Genomic DNA, 17,040 nt, shown 5'->3' with positions numbered 1-17,040 from the left:
GAGTCAGTTACTAGGGGACATAGGTTTAAGGTGAGAGGGGCAAAGTTTAGAGGGGATGTGCGAGGCAAGTTCTTTACACAGAGGGTGGTGAGTGCCTGGAACTTGCTGCCGGGGGAGGTGGTGGAAGCAGGTACAATAACGACATTTATGAGGCATCTTGACAAATACATGAATAGGATGGGAATAGAGGGATACGGTCCCTGGAAGTGCAGAAGGTTTTAGTTTAGACAGGCATCAAGATCGGCGCAGGCTTGGAGGGTCGAATGGCCTGTTTCTGTGCTGTACTGTTCTTTGTTATCTGGGCAGATCCAGATGTGTAAAAATAAATCAGTTCAGTTGAAGCACATGTTGTGCTATGTAGCACACTGCGTATAAGCCACAGTAAATAGTCATTCCCAGACAAGTCAAGAGTCAATTACATGTAAAATTGGGAGAGATCCACATTTCATATTCAACCAATTTCAAAAAGTGCGGCAAAGCACTTCAATAGCCTATGGTCAAGGGATGCGGAAGGGATGCGGGGGAAAGAGATGGTGGAATGACCCTTGGAAGTGGGGAAAGCAGACTAACAGAATAAAGACAGAGGGAGAGTGACTTCAGCTCAAATCAAGACATGATTTTAGTTTAACCAAGATGCATTTTCAGTTAAAACCTTTCTCCACTATACTTTAGACGAAAAGGCCATAGGTTCAAAAAGAGATGAGCTCCAACTGCACAGCAGTTCCTTCTCTGACTACTCACCATTCTCTCAACCATTTCAATGGCATCATACTCCACCAGTAAAAACACTGTCCATTTATGCTGGTAAGCTGATGTAATGGGGGACTGAACAGTGTTTTGTGAAGGAATTTCAGCAAAAAGGACAACAGTGGGGTTACTACAAGTATGCAGGGGGACTAAATATTGCATGGTGTGCCAATTATGGAACAGTGGGGAAAATTCAGTGCAAAGAAAACTAGATATCAGCCTCAGCGGCTGCACCCTTTCTGGCTCAGAAAGTTGTGGATGGACTCGCGCCCCACGCTAGAGACTTGAGCTCATGATCCAGGCCGATGTCAAACTGAGGCCCCATCTGTCCTCTCAGGTGGCCCTAAAAGATCCCAAAGCACTATCTGGGAGATGGTGGCATAGTGGTAAGATCACTGAACTAGTAATCCAGGCTAATGCCAAAGGGACACGGGTTCAAATCCCACCACAGCAGCTGGTGGAATTTAAATTCAATTAACTAATAAAAATCTGGAATTGAAAGCTAGTCTCAGTAATGGTACCTTGAAACCATCACTGATGGTCATAAAAACCCAACTGGTTCACTGACGTCCTTTAGGGAAGGAAATCTGCTGTTCTTACCCGGTCTGGCCTACATGTGACTCCAGACCCACAGCAATGTGCTTGACTCTTAACTGTCCTCTAAACGCCCACATCCCATGAAAGAATAAAAAAACAATGTTCGCAAGACATTGCAAAGCACTTCTCAGGCAATGTTAGTTTTGAAGCACAGTCCTAGTATGCAGTCAAATGCAGCAGCCAGTGTGCACAGTAAGATCCCGCAAACAGTAAATGAGATAAATGACCAGTTAATCTGTTCTTTGCTGGTATTAGTTGAGGGAGAAATGTTGACTAGGACATGAACTTCCTCCTCTGAATAGCCCCAGGATCTTTTCCATCCAACTGCAAAGGCAGGCAGAGCCTCAGCTCAACCTCCCAACACCTCCTCGGGGTAACGAAGGATGGGCAATAAATGCCAGACGTTTCATCGACACCCTTATCCCAAGAATGTGTGTAAAAATAAAAGGAAAATTAGGACAAATGCCTTTAAAAGTCTCGGTATAAATTAAAAGTAGAAATCTGAGAAAGCAGTACTTAATTTACTCTAAACACCATCCAAACAATCCTCCAAACCCATGAACAACTGCGTCACAAACTAGCCTATCAGAATTGTCAGCTCAGCTTAGTTTAATAAAGCCTTCTGCCAATTTAAGAACATTTCACCACAATGCTTTTGAGGGTAAACAGACCGCCAATTTTCACCTGCAGTGCCTCACAGGAGACACAAACAGGCTGCATGTCACATTGCACAAAGTGGTTCAACATTAAGGCACTCATGGAGTTGGGCCAGGCTGCAGGCGGTGGGGCCTCCAATGGTGCCGAACGATAAAAGGTCTGGAGAGAAAGAGAAGTTCAAGAATTAAACAGTTAGCTTAGCACGATCCTACAAATTCAGGGCTGCTTTCGCAGTAACAGAATGGTCATAAAACCTCCTCTCTTCAAGATGACGCTGAATATCTAGAGTAAAACTGAACCATTGTGCGTCCAAAATTGGTAGGACAAAGCCATGTTGAAGACTTCATTAATGTTTTTTGTTCTGTATTCTTCATTCCTGCACCCAAGTTACACATGCAGAACTAAATGCTGACTGCCCATTACCTGCTGATTTCTATTTTGCATTAGGGGTGTCCCTAGATAATGAGAATTCTGCTGGTGCCCTTTACTTTCAGGTTAAGCAGTTACTAGGCATGTACAGAACCCACATGTGCTGTTGTCACTCAAAAGCTTAGGTATAGTCGTGATGACATAACCTGGAGGCAAATAAAGCCACAGACAAGGTCTAGTACATCACTAAGAAATATTGGGTACTTCAAATCACCGAGATACTCAATTTGCCAGATTTGTGACTAGATCCCATTTCTGCATCGGCTGCTGTTAACCCTCATCCATGCTTTCGTTATCTCTAGACTCAACTAATCAAATGCTCTCCTAGACAGCCTCTTTCATCCTCTGTAATCTTAAGCTCATCAAAAACCTTGCTGCCCTTTTCTCAACTCTCACCACATCTAGTTCACATATCACCCTTGTGCTTGTTAACCTACACTGGCTCCCGGTCCAATGCCTCAATCTAAAATTATTACTCCCATGTTCGAGTCCCTTGCTCCTTCCTGTCTCTGTAATTCACTCCACTCTCACAACCCTCAGAGCACTCTGCATTCCTTCAACCCTAACCTCTTGTGCATCTCCCACTTCCTTCACGCCACCACTGGTGGCTATGCTTTACGACATCCAGACCTAATTGCTTCCTTAAAGCTCCCCACCTACAAGATGCTCTTCAAAACCTACCTCTTCGATCAAACTTTTGGTCACCTGTCCTAATATTTCATTCTTTGGCTTGGTGTCAATCTGATTCCACCCTTTACTATGTTAAAGGAACGACATAAGTTGTTGTAAAACGCAGTTCATTGATCAGGCTTTTGGTCACCCCGATATCACCTTTTGCTCATTTTCTTGCTTATGTTTCTGTGAAGTGCCTTAAGACTTTTTTTTTTGCTATGTTGAAGTCCACAGATTTTCCAGTCTCATTGCTAAAAAGTCCATTCATGCAGATCATATAAGCAACTGGAATATTTTAATGCATTACATATTGCAGCAACACACCCCACTCTCTGGGCTCCTGATTCTGAGATAGAACATAGAACATTACAGTGCAGTACAGGCCCTCGATGTTGCGCCTGAGGGAAAGTTCAACACAATGCTCTTTAGGCAGTACACAAGAGCTAGTCTATATGAAGTTATCACAGGCTGCCTGCCGTCTTGTACCTCATTATACATGGGAAATCCAAGGATCTGATGGGTCATTCCAAATATCAGAGAAGTTTGAAAGTTATGATCTGTAAATTCACATTAAGATTTGACCTAGAACAGCCTGGTTCAACCTTCCCAATGGCATTTAATACTTTATATGGCTCAACAGCCATAATCACCTTTAATCTCTTCCCTTTACACTTAATCATTCTCATACACAGAAGGGCAACAATTGTAAACAAAATTGCTCAATAATGCATTAAAAAGCCTCAGCATAGCCTCTGCAGCTGGATACTCCACTGGACACACAGTCCAACACTCTTACTACTTTAACATGGAAGTGACAAGTCTACCATCATTCCCAGATCGCTTTCAAAGTCTGTGGTCATTTGTTCCCACTCTTTTCACCAATTCCTTCTTCCAACATACAGCACCTTGCATTTGTTAATATTCAACTTAATTTGCTCTCTGCCCATTAACACGAGTTTGCATTTCTGCTGCACAACCAAATTTTCTGTAAAGTTAACAAGCTTTCATAGAATCAAAAATTTACAGCACGGAAGGAGGCCATTCAGCCCATCGTGTCCGCGTCAGCCTATAGCCTTGCACTTCAAGTGCATATACAATCTTTCAAATGTTATGAAGGCTTCTGCCTCTACCACCCTTTCAGGCAGTGAGTTCCAGATCTCCACCACCCTCTGGGTGAAAACATTTCCCTCAAATCCCCTCTAAACCTCCTACCTCAACCTAAATCTATGCCCCCTAGGGCATAGGGCCTTCCTATCCACTCTATCTAGACCCCTCAATTTTATACACTTCAATTAGGTCTCCCCTCAGCCCCCTATGTTCCAAAGAAAACAAACACAGCCTGTCCAATCTTTCCTCAACTAAAATTCTCCAGTTCAGGAAACATCCTTGTAAATCTCTTTTGTACCCACTCTAGAGCGATCACATCTTTCCTATAGTGTGACCAGAACTGCATGCAGTACTCCAGCTGTGGTCTAACCAGCGTTTTATACAGTTCCAGCATAACCTCCCAACTCTTATACTCTGTGTCTTGGTCAGTAAAGGCAAGTATGCCTTACCTACCTGACAAGCCACCTTCAAAAGATCTGTGGACATGTACTCCAAGGTCCCTCTGTTCCTCTACACTTCTTGGTATCCTACCATTTATTGTGTATTCCCTTGTCTTGTTAGCCTTCCCCAGATGCAATAGCTCACACTTCCAAGATTGAACTCCATTTGCCACCTGTCCAGTCCATTGATATCTTCCTGCAGTCTACAGCTTTCTCCTTCTTCATCAACCACATGGCCAACTTTTGTATCATCTGCAAACTTCTTAATCATACCCCTGACATTCAGGTCCAAATTATTCATGTATGTCACAAAGTGTAAGTGACCTTTTACTGAGCCCTGCAGAACCTCATTGGAAACAGCCTTCCAGTCACAAAAACACCCACTGACCATTATTTCCACTTTTGAATTTAACTTGCCGCTTTGCCTTAGCTAAAAGCCCTCCCATGGGCTTTTACTTCCCTGCTCAATCTGCCACATGGGACCTTATAAAGCCTTGCTAAAATCCATATAGATTACATCAAATGCATTACTTATCAACCCAGCTTGTTACTTTCTCAAAAATTAAGTTAGTCAGACATGACCTTCCCTTAAGAAATCCAGGATGTCTTTGATTAATTTATGTCTTTCTAAATGAAGATTTATCCTGCCCGTCAGAACTTTTTCCAATAATTTTTGGCTGACTGGCCCCCAGTCTATCCCTTTTTAAACAATGGTACAACTTTAGCAGATCTGTAGCCAGAGGGGATTGGAAAACTGTCAGAGCCTCCATTATTTCTTCACTTACTTCCCTTAACAGCCTCGGATACATTTCGTCCAGGCCCAGAGTTTTATCAACTTTCAAAGATGTCAAGCCCCTTAACACTTCCTCTCACTATGTTAATTTCATCTAATATTTCACACTCCTCCTCCCTGATTGCACTATCTGTATCGCCTTTTACTTTTGTGGAAGCAGACACAAAGCATTCATTAAGAACTATACCAATGTCCTCTGCTTCCACAAACAGGTTACCTTATGGTCCCTAATAGCCCTACTCTTTCTTCAGTTATCCTCCTGCACTTTACATATTTATAAAAACAATCTTTGAATTTTCCTGGATTTTACAAGCCAATATTTTTCATGCCTTCTTTGATCTCCCTTTTTAATTTCACCCGACACTTTTTATATTGTAGGTTTTCTGCAATATTGAGCCCTCGATATCTGCCATTAGCTTCCTTTTTTTTTCTTTTATCCTCTCTTAAGCCCCTTGACATGCAGTGGATCTGGATTTTAGGGTTTTCTCTTTAAGGGAACATACTTGCTCAGAAATAAAAACAGAAAATGCTGGAATTACTCAGCGGGTCTGGCAGCATCTGTGGAGAAAAAAACAGAGCTAACGTTTCAGGTCAATGACCCATCAGAACTGGTAAAAGTTCGAAATGTAATAGGTTTCGAGGAGGTTAAATAGGGGAGGATGGAAAAAGAACAAAAGGGAAGGTCTGTGATAGAGCAGAAGACAGGAGATATTAAATGACAAGAGTTGGTGGTGCTGAGCCAAATGGAGTAGTAATGGGACAAGTAAAAAAACAAAAAGACATGTCCAGAGGAGGCGTCAATAGCAGAATAAAGCACAGCTCCTGCGCGAAAGCAAAAAAACAAGGAGAGAAAAACAAGATCAAGGCTGAAACATGCGAAGAAAAGGTATCAAAATGGGGGCAGAGATTACAGTCGGAAATTGTTGAACTCAATGTTGAGTCGAGAAGGCTGTAAAAGTGCATAATCAAAAGATGAGGCGCTGAACCCTAGCTTTCTCTTCTTTGAATGCCTCCCACTGATCTGGCACTGATTTACGTTCAAGACGTTGTTTTCAGTCCACTTTAGCTGAATCACATCTCAGCTTAGTAAAGTTAGCTTTTCCCAATTGAGAACTTTTATTCCTGGCTCATCTTTTCCATAACCACCCTAAATCTAACAGACTTCCACCAAAGTGCCCTCCCCCAACAAAACAAATACCCTTTCCACCTGCCCGGCTTCGTTCCCTAAAACTAAATCCAGAACTGCGCCCTCTTACTGGCTAAAAGTTTTCCTAAATGTATTTGAAGAATTTTGCTCTTGTGCCTTTCACATTAAATTATATCCTGGTCTATATTAGGGTAGCTGAAATCCCCCACTCTTACTGCCCTGAAGGGATTTACCTACATATTTGCTCTTCTATCACCCTCAGAATGTTTGAGGGTCTATAGTACACTCGCAGTAGTGTGACTGCCCCTTTTTTGTTCTTCAGTTCAACCCATATGACCTCGTGATCCAGAAGCAGTCCCAATGCCTCAGGAATTTAAAGCCCTCCCTCCTGCATCATCGCTCCAGCCACGCATTCATCAGCTCGATCTTCCTATTTCTGTACTCACCAGCATGTGGCACTGGGAGTATTCTGGAAACTACTACCTTTGAGGACCTGCTTTTCAATCTCTCTCCTAACTCCCAAAACTCTATCTGCAGGACCTCATCCCTCTTTCTACCTATGGCATTGGTGCAGATATAGACCATGACCTCTGGCGGTTCACCCCTCCCCCACAGAATCTCCTGCATCCCCTCAGTTACATCTTTGATCCTGGGACCAGGGAGGCAACATACCCTCCTGGATTCATGTCTGCAGCCGCAGAAGGCCTGTCCGTTCTCACTTCTGCAGGTATTCAGATTAGGGTCCAAGCATCAACCTATGGAGGACTCCACATAGCACTGCCGTGTCTGGCGATGAGCCCTGCACTACCTGTAGGCTGACACGGTCTCTCCAGTGCCATATTTTTCATCCTTACTCAGGTCTACCTTTTCCCCTGAATTTTTTTTAAAGCTTTTACTTTAATTGGTGTAGCAAGTGAGACCAATTCAAAAATGGAGAACTAAAAATGAAAGCAGAGTATGAGACATAACCTAAATGAATTACTGAAATGCATGAACAGCGTGTCAGTCATGACTCAGCTGGTAGTACTCTTGCTCGAGGCGGAAGGTTTGTGTTCAAGTCCTGCTCTAGGGAGCGAGCCTAGGCTGACACTCCATTGCAGTACTGAGAGGGTGCTGCTCTGTTGGAGGTGCCATCTTTTGGATGAGGCGTTAAACAGAGGCCCCAGGTGACCCCCTGGGTTCATGTTAAAGATTCCATTGGGACTATCTGAATTAGAGCGAGGGAGTTATCCCTGCTGTGGCGGCCAATTTTTAATCCCTCAATCAACATCACAAAAACAGGTTATGGGGTCATTATCACATTGCTTACTGTGTGCAAACTGGCTGCTATGTTTCCTACATTACTGTGACTACACTTCAGAAGTATTTAATTGGTTGTAAAGTGCTTTGGGATGTCTGGCGGTTGCGAAAGGTGCTAAATAAATGCAAACCTCTTTTTTGAGCAGATTGGTAAAATGGGTTTATTCATCTTTTTCCTCCAGGGAAAAAAATGGCATGCAACAGATTGTTATATCTCTATATTTGGGTCTTCAGCTTGGGCATTTGGACTGAAACAGCATGGCCCTGTGCACTTTTTTTTTTTTTTTTAAGGACACTGCAGGTTTGAACATTTCCTTTTGATTTAAAAAGATTACAGGACAATTGCAAGGCCCAGCATGAGTTATAATTATAATAAATTTACAGAAAACAGGAGGACCTACTACACCACGCAGGGTACACCCTGGCCTTGAAAGGAGCCCAAAAAACTGCGGCAAGGAATTATACCCTTAAGCTCGGAGGAAAAATTATCACTAGGGAGGTTTACAGAGGGAGCGGTGCAGAGAACAGCTTGGGTGACCTTAAGGATAATATATATCAATATGAAAAGGGAATTAACCAGATCCCAGAGAGATGCCAAAACTAGACAAATTCAACTTTGAGATGAGAAAAAGGTAGAACTACACACAATCAGGTGGCAAGTGTAGTCCAGAGTCCAGAAATGCAGCAAGTAAAGGAAGAGATGTCATTACAGCACAGGTCACCATTCAGCCCATCGAGTCCATGCTGGCTCTCTGCATAGGAATCCAATCAGATCCATTCCCCTGTAGCCCTGCAAGTTGATTTCCCTCACGTGCCCATCCAATTTCCTTTGGAAATCATTTGTCTCCACTCCCACCACCCTCTTAGTGGGTTCCAAGTCATTACCACTCTTTGGGTAAAAAAGTTCATATCCCCCGCCCTCCCCCAAACCTGTATGATCAGATAATGGGAACAGTTTCTCTTTGTCTACCTTATCAAACTTGGATAACTCTATCAAACCTCCCCCCTCATGAATTCCCTCATCCCTGGAACCATTCTGGTAAATCCTCCCTGCGCACACGCATCTTTCCTGAAGTGTGGTGACCAGAACTGGTCACAATACTCTAGCTGTGGCTGCCCAGAGCTTTGTAAAGGTTCAACGTAACTTCCCTGGTTTTATACTCAATACCTCTATTTATGAAGCCCAAGATCTGACATGCTTTGCTAACTACTCTCTAAATATGTCCTGCCACCTTCAAAGATTATGCACATGTACTCCCAGGTCCCTCTGTCCTGGAACACTCTAGAAAGGTGCCATTAAGTCTGTATTATCTCTTCCTATCCCCTCTGCCAAAATGCATCGCCTCACACTTGTCAGTAATAAAGTCCGTCTGCCACTTACATACCCATTCAGCTAGCCTACCCATGTCCTGTCAGCTTGTACCAACCGCACTGTCTGCCACACCTCTAAGTTTGGTATCAGCAAATATACCCTCTTCTTTGGTTTCATCATATTCCCTATCCCTATCATCCAAGGAGCCCTGGCTTTAGTTCCCATTCCTTTCACCCTTGTTGGAATGTACCTAGCCTGTTCCTGAAACATCTCTTCCTTAAAGATGATCCATTGTTCTGTTACAGATTTTCCTGTCAGCCTTTGGTTCCATTTTACCCTGATTAGATCCCCTCTCATCCTATTGAAGTTAGTCCTCCTCCAATTGAGAAATTCTACTTTAGATTGTTCCTTGCTTTTCATTACTAATCTAAACCTTGACACCTTGATCACTCATACCCAAGTGCTCACCCAAAGACACTTCGCCCACCTCATTCACTAGCATCAGATCCAGCAATGCCTCCTTCCTAGTTGGACTGAACATACTGGTCAAAAAAGTCCTCCCTTCCCTTCCTTTTCCCTAACATTAATTACCCAAGTATTGACTGGAATAAAGTTCCCTAATGTCACCACTCCATAGTTCTTGCACATCTTATTTCCCTGCAGATTTGCTCCTCTATATAATCACTATTTGGAGACCTACAGAATAATCCCAATACCATGATCATACCCTTGCCCCCTCAAGGACATCCTCTTTCCAACACTACAATGTGTTGCATAATCAGTACTGCCACCCCACCTCCTTTGTTGCTTCCCTATCTTTTCTGAACACTTTGTATCCATGAATATTAAGTATCCCTTCACCATTTTCAAGCCACGTTTCTGTTATTCCAACTACATCATATTCTTCTCTTCTTTGGCCTCCTTATCTCGAGAGACAATGGATAAGCGCCTGGAGGTGGTCAGTGGTTTGTGAAGCAGCGCCTGGAGTGGCTATAAAGGCCAATTCTAGAGTGACAGGTTCTTCCACGGGTGCTGCAAAGAAATTTGTTTGCCGGGGCTGTTACACAGTTGGCTCTCCCCTTGCGCCTCTGTCTTTTTTCCTGCCAACTACTAAGTCTCTTCGACTCGCCACACTTTAGCCCCGTCTTTATGGCTGCCCGCCAGCTCTGGCGAACGCTGGCATATTCACACAGCTATTTGCGTTTGTAGCTCACCAACCTTATTCACTATACTCTGTTTACATACATGCATTCTAAACCTGTCTTCCCTCTCTAGTACTGTGCAAAACACTCACTCCTTTAGGCACCTTATACAAGTTTAAGACACAGACACACGGTTGGGGAGGGGAAGAGAGAGAGATAGATTAGTATGTACAGTGATGCATCATGTTAACAGTCATCTGAAACTTACTGAAAGTAGTAACAGTTTTTTTGAAATTGGTCATAAAACTTATTTTCTCAGCTTGGGGAGTCACTGATGAGAGCAGGGTGGAGGAGAGTCATCAGATTAAAATATGTCACTAAGTGAGGATAGGGTTAAAAAAATTTCTCCACGCATTATTGGAGCATAGAATGTTTCAACACCGGAAATGGCCATGGCAGAGTTTGTTGAATCTTAATGCAAATCTGGATAAATATTGAAAGCACATGATGCAGGGCTATGGGAAAAAACAGATTCGTTTTAGATTACTCCAGCAAGGTGGGCCAACTTTCCCTCATCACATCATTTATCAATCATTAATTGGTCTAAATGGTCGGAAGGGATTACATTTGTGGTCTTTGCCAAAAGGCACCAGTGGAATAGAGAGCAATGTATATATAGGCCAGATCATTTGTGTATATTTACTGGCTCTGGAGTAAGTAACAAAAGTAGAATTAGAGACATTTTTGTAGGGACTGTAGGACATCATTGCTTCATAGAAGGCAAGTTCATTAACAGTAGGATCAACAGCTCAGTGCAGCTGGAAGAGGCAAGGAAGAAATTGGTTGGGGGAAATAGTGCAAAAAGATACCAGGGATAAGTTAGGTTGCAACAGTAGAATAGAGCACATTTAAAAAGAGTTTTCTGGCACTGAAGAGATTCACAAAAAGGAGGGAGAATGGATCTAAGCAGCATAGTGCAACAAAGGTGAAAGCGGTAGAGATAAATAGTTGTAGTACAGGATTCAGATGAACTTGGATAGTTTCTTTTACAATAAAAACAAAGAAGCAAAGACTGTTTCGTGTTCCAGGCATCAAGCCAGCAGACAGAGGAAAGCAATGGTAGGATGGAGCCAATCATGCTTGCGCATGAGAAAAGAGGGGTGATCAAATGAGATACAATAGATTGCTGACCTCTGGTCAAGCTGGTGAGTTAAAAGGAAAACAGGACAGCCTCTCGAGCGTACAAAGATAATGTAACAAAAGATGGACACAGAAAGGGGGGGGGTCAGACTAATAAAGCTGAAACTGGGAAGATTATCTCTAGAACATAAGTAGGTTTCCTCCCACAGCCAAAAGACTTGCAGGTTGATAGGTAAATTGGCCATTATAAATTGTCACTAGTGTAGGTAGGTGGTAGGGGAATATAGGAACAGGTGAGGATGTGGTAGGAATATGGGATTAGTATAGGATTAGTATAAATGGGTGGTTAATGGGCAGCACAGACTCAGTGGGCTGAAGGGCCTGTTTCAGTGCTGTATATCTAAATCTAAAAATCTAGGAAATAAGTTCCAGCATCGTTTTGGAAGGGAGTCCAGATGGGTGCTACAATTCCTCAGGTGCAGCATGATCAGACACTTCAAGTAGACCCCATGCCCCCACGATCAGCAGTTTCCATCTGCTATCCAACATCTAGTAGTACCATAGTGTAATCCGGAGGACCCTTCAGTGTTTACTTGGCACTGCAATCTTGCCTCATGTGCACTTTTATCTCATGAAAAGGTGACAGATAGACATGAGAATGACAACTCCAATTGGAAACCAACCAGCTGAGTATGATCTGCTCAGTCATGAATTTGAGGTTTACCCATTTCCCATTGTCCCTCATTACCCAAAATAAGGTCACCTTGAGGGTTGCCACGTTGTTGGACTCATTCCTGGAGACTGTCACATGATATCCTGTGCAGTCTGCAAATATTATTGTATTTAATTAGATGCTCAATAACTGCTCTTGGATTTACAGTACAAGGGGCAGTCTGGTCAAATTGGCCACTCGTGATGCCAGTCCATTCCTTCATGGCATGATGAGACAGGCAGGCTTGCACAAATGTGTTTAAAATATGTGTTGGGGTTGGGAGACGATGTTACCAAGGTCAATGAGACCAGCGATAAGCCACCAAAATTAAGTGGAGAAAGGAGCTCTTCTTGGCCATCTGCCAGTTTTACAGTGCATCTGACCAAAGCCTGGACACCAGTGATCAAAGACTAACAGAAAAGCTGCTACAGTTCCCACCTCCTAGCATATACAAGACAGCCTTGATTTTCAAAAGGGGTGAAACAATCAGGAGCAGTTTATCCTACTGTCTCCAACTGAGGGTGAAGAGGACTTGCTGTACTATACTTTGTGAAAGTGCATTGACAGGAACCATTCAACACATGGTTCACAATCAAGCTGTCAGAGGTGTGAATAGCAACGTGGAAGTACCTTTCCTGTGGGACATCAGCAACGGGACCAGAGAGATTGACTGGTCAGCAGCGGCCAGTAATTACGTGATATTTGGTGAGTGTAGTGTGCTTGGGAGGAATGGCTTTGGACCCCATGATTCCCAAAGCTTCCATCATTGGGGTTATGCTCACCTTATTGGGGCTGTTCAGACTACCTGATAACTGCAATGCAGCATGGAACTAGAATGGTAAAGCCAAACTAAATGGACTTCGATCTTTTCTTCATCAAGCAACTCCTTGAGAGACACATCGAAAACCTGACCTCTGATAGACTGGCTCATTGAGCGATTAATAAAACAACTGCCTCAAATCAAACCCGACAACCACATTCCCCATTGTTTCTAATTTGAAACATAGAATAAGAATCAATTTGTTTAGTCATTTTATCAGATCCCAACAATATTTGCAGCTAGTATGTAGGAGTTGACCACTTAAGATCTGAATTTAATATCCCCCCTCCTAGACCAAATATAAAAAAAGTCCAAATATTACAATGATCTTACAACTGCCTTTACTGGAGTGCTGTGAAGTTATGAAACAATGATCCCAGAAATAATGGTCATTTAAGATGGGAGTAACTTGAACAAGTATATACTGCTCTGGCAAGATGGGAACTATACATGCACAATCTGGATCAGTACAACATTAGTGAGGCCGCACCTGGAGTACTGCGCGCAGTTCTGGTCACCGCATTATAGGAAGGATGTGGAAGCTTTGGAAAGGGTGCAGAGGAGATTTACTAGGATGTTGCCTGGTATGGAGGGAAGGTCTTACGAGGAAAGGCTGAGGGACTTGAGATTGTTTTTGTTGGAGAGGAGGAGGAGAGGTGACTTAATAGAGACATAAGATAATCAGAGGGTTAGATAGGGTGGATAGTGAGAGTCTTTTTCCTCGGATGGTGATGGCAAACACAAGGGGACATAGCTTTAAGTTGAGGGGTGATAGATATAGGACAGATGTCAGAGGTAGTTTCTTTACTCAGAGAGTAGTAGGGGCGTGGAACGCCCTGCCTGCAACAGTAGTAGACTCGCCAACTTTAAAGGGCATTTAAGTGGTCATTGGATAGACACATGGATGAAAATGGAATAGTGTAGGTCAGATGGTTTCACAGGTCGGCGCAACATCGAGGGCCGAAGGGCCTGCACCGCGCTGTAATGTTCTATGTTCTATAATGTGGCAAAATGCCCCAAGGCAGTCTCGAGGCATTAATCAGAAAAAAAACCTGAACAAAGGAGACATTACAAAGGGTGAGCAAAAGCTGGCCCAAGATTAGTTTTGAGGTGGAAAATACCTATTATACTTATACATGTAGGATGGGGTTTAATCTCATGATTAATGTTTTTGCTTTCTTTTGACTTGTAAATGCCATATCTATAAAGTTGTTCATTCCCAGAATGGTTCAGGGTATAATCACATTTGGGAAGTCAAAGCTTGGTCAGCAGAGAGGGCCTTTTGTTAGCAAGGACTGTTTCAAAAAGGGTATATTATATGCTTAATGTCTATGCAAGTTAAAGCTGCTGTGTTAACAGAGAAATGCACTGTTTAGCTGATTGCTGCTTTTTCTGCTCAAGAACAGAGAAAGAATAAACCTAGTCACCAGATTGCCAAACAAGACTATTGCGAGATAGGAAATAGGACAATGGGCCCCAAGATAACAATGGTGAATGACAAGCAATATAAAAGCAGGAGGCACAGCCAAGAAGTTGAGGAAAAGTTAAAAATGTAACGTAGAAGACAAGTACTACCCAAAAAATAAGAGTAAACTAACCACTCTCCAAAACAGAATTGAAATATCCTGGTGCAAGGAAAGGCACTGAAGATTATACATGACAAGTGAAACTTGTACTTGTGTAATAGGGATTAGCAATATTTAAAAGGTGTGTAGTGGAATAACTGGAGATGTAGGGAAATTAGATTGCTTTATTTCAACAAAATGCTCTATAGGGAGGAAGGTAACTAGCTTGTAATCCAGTTATTGCACTTCAATGATAACTGAATATATTCAAATTGACAAGTTTCTTGGAAAAGTATTTTAAGATTAATGATGCACTTGTAAGCAGCAGCAGCGCATGTGTGATAACATCACAGTGACATCACTCGCTCACTGCAGACTCGGTCAACCCGGACTCCCAGCTCAGGTAAGTTTTTAAATTTCAATACTTACCAGCAGAGCAGTTGCCGTATGTCCGGCCTGACCAGAGCTTGAAAGCCAGACCTGAAAGAGGGGCCTGACCCGGCCCCGACACATGGCATCGGATCCCTTCGGGTCGGGTAGCAGGCCTTTACTGTCCAGTGACATTTCCATTGCGCCATTGTCTCTGACCAGCTGACCAAAGAGTGCCAGCATAGATTTGTAAAGAGCAAGTCATGCCTGACAAACCTGATTGAATTTCTTTTGAAGACTACAGTAGTGATCAGGGGAATGTCTATGGATGTTATTTATATGGACTTCCAGAAGGCACTGAAGCTCACAGAATTGAAGGCAAATTATTGACTTGGGGTTGGAAATTGGCAGAGCAGCAGGAAATAGTAGGGATAATGGGCAGGTACTCCAATTAGCAGGATGTGACTGGTGGTATCCCACAAGTATGTATTGGGACCTTACCTATTCATTGTACTTACAACTTAGATGACAGGATAGAAAAACATACCCAAATTTGCCAATGACAAAGAAAGGAGGCGTCGTAAGCAATGTAGATGGAAGCATAAAATTACAGAAATATTAATGGATTTAAATGGGCAAAACTGTGGCAAACGGATTTCAATGGCAAAAAGCTAGTAACAGTGGAGGTTCCGATACATAGATTTATATGTCATGACCAGGTACAGAAAAAAATTAAAAGGCTATGGAATGCTGGTCTTCATATCAAGGACCAGAATACAAGGGGGTAGAAGTCATGCTTCAGCTATACAAAGTCCTGGTTAGACCACACCTGGGGTTACTGGCAGCACTTCTGGGCACCACACCTTAGCAAGAAATAATTGGCCTTGGAGGGAGTGCAGTGTAGATTTACCAAAATGAGGGCTGGACTCCAAAGGTTACATTAAAAGGAGTACTTACAAAAACTAGGGTTGCATCCCCTGGAATTTAGATGGTTAAGGGGTGATTTGATGCATGTTTAAGATACAAGGAGAACAGATAAGGTAGACTGAGAGAAACTTGACACACTGGGGAGTATAGAACATGAGGGATAGTCTAAAAATTAGAGCTCGCCCTTTCAAGAACAGAATTAGGAAACCCTTCTCACTTTCTTCCGCAAACAATTGATGCTAGATCTATTAATGTTAAATTTGAAATAGATTTGTTAGCCATAGGTATTAGAGGATAAAGGGGCAAAGGCAGATAAATGGAGTTAGATCACAGATCAGCCAATGGTCTCACTGAGCGGCAGAACAGGCTCAAGGGACTAAACATTCCTAGAATGGGGGGGCACAGTGGTTAGCACCGCAGCCTCACAGCTCCAGCGACCCGGGTTCAATTCTGGGTACTGCCTGTGCGGAGTTTGCAAGTTCTCCGTGATTGCGTGGGTTTTCGCCGGGTGCTCCGATTTCCTCCCATAGCCAAAGACTTGCAGGTTGATAGGTAAATTGGCTATTGTAAATTGCCCCTAGTATTAGGCGGTAGGAGAATTGAGGGAAGGTGGGGATGTGGTAGGAATTTGGGATTAATGTAGGAATAGTATAAATGGGTGGTTGATGGTCAGCACAGATTTGGTGGGCCGAAGGGCCTGTTTCAGTGTTGTATCTCTCTAAAATTAAATTAAATGCACTCAGAAGGCGGCACTTTCACTCACTGAATTTGCCCCATCAGGGTAGTTTAAAAATGACAAATCAGAAGCTGGAGTCTGGCTTTCTCTTCAAATTGCTTTCAGGATCCCCACTTTGTTTTGTGCCTTTTCTTTTCCACCTCAATTCATGAAGTGACTGCGGTTACACTACTGGATATTTTTCTGAGGCATTCCTACACAATCCAGGGAGGAGACCGGCTCTAATGCTTACTGCTGCTGTCATGAATGGAGGACGCCATACTCCTCCTTCCACGCATGTTCCTTTTAGTTTCTAGTAACCTCAGATTAATCTTGATGCTATTGGTATGCACATATTTCTATGTATTACACTTCTGTAGTGATGCCCATATTTGTATCTCTATTTGCTCTCCTTGGCACCTCTTGTAAAATTCCAAGCCTGTGCTGCTA

The sequence above is a fragment of the Heterodontus francisci genome, chromosome 44 (assembly GCF_036365525.1).
Source record: "Heterodontus francisci isolate sHetFra1 chromosome 44, sHetFra1.hap1, whole genome shotgun sequence".
Taxonomy (NCBI): domain Eukaryota; kingdom Metazoa; phylum Chordata; class Chondrichthyes; order Heterodontiformes; family Heterodontidae; genus Heterodontus; species Heterodontus francisci.
This window is presented reverse-complemented; position numbering follows the sequence as displayed.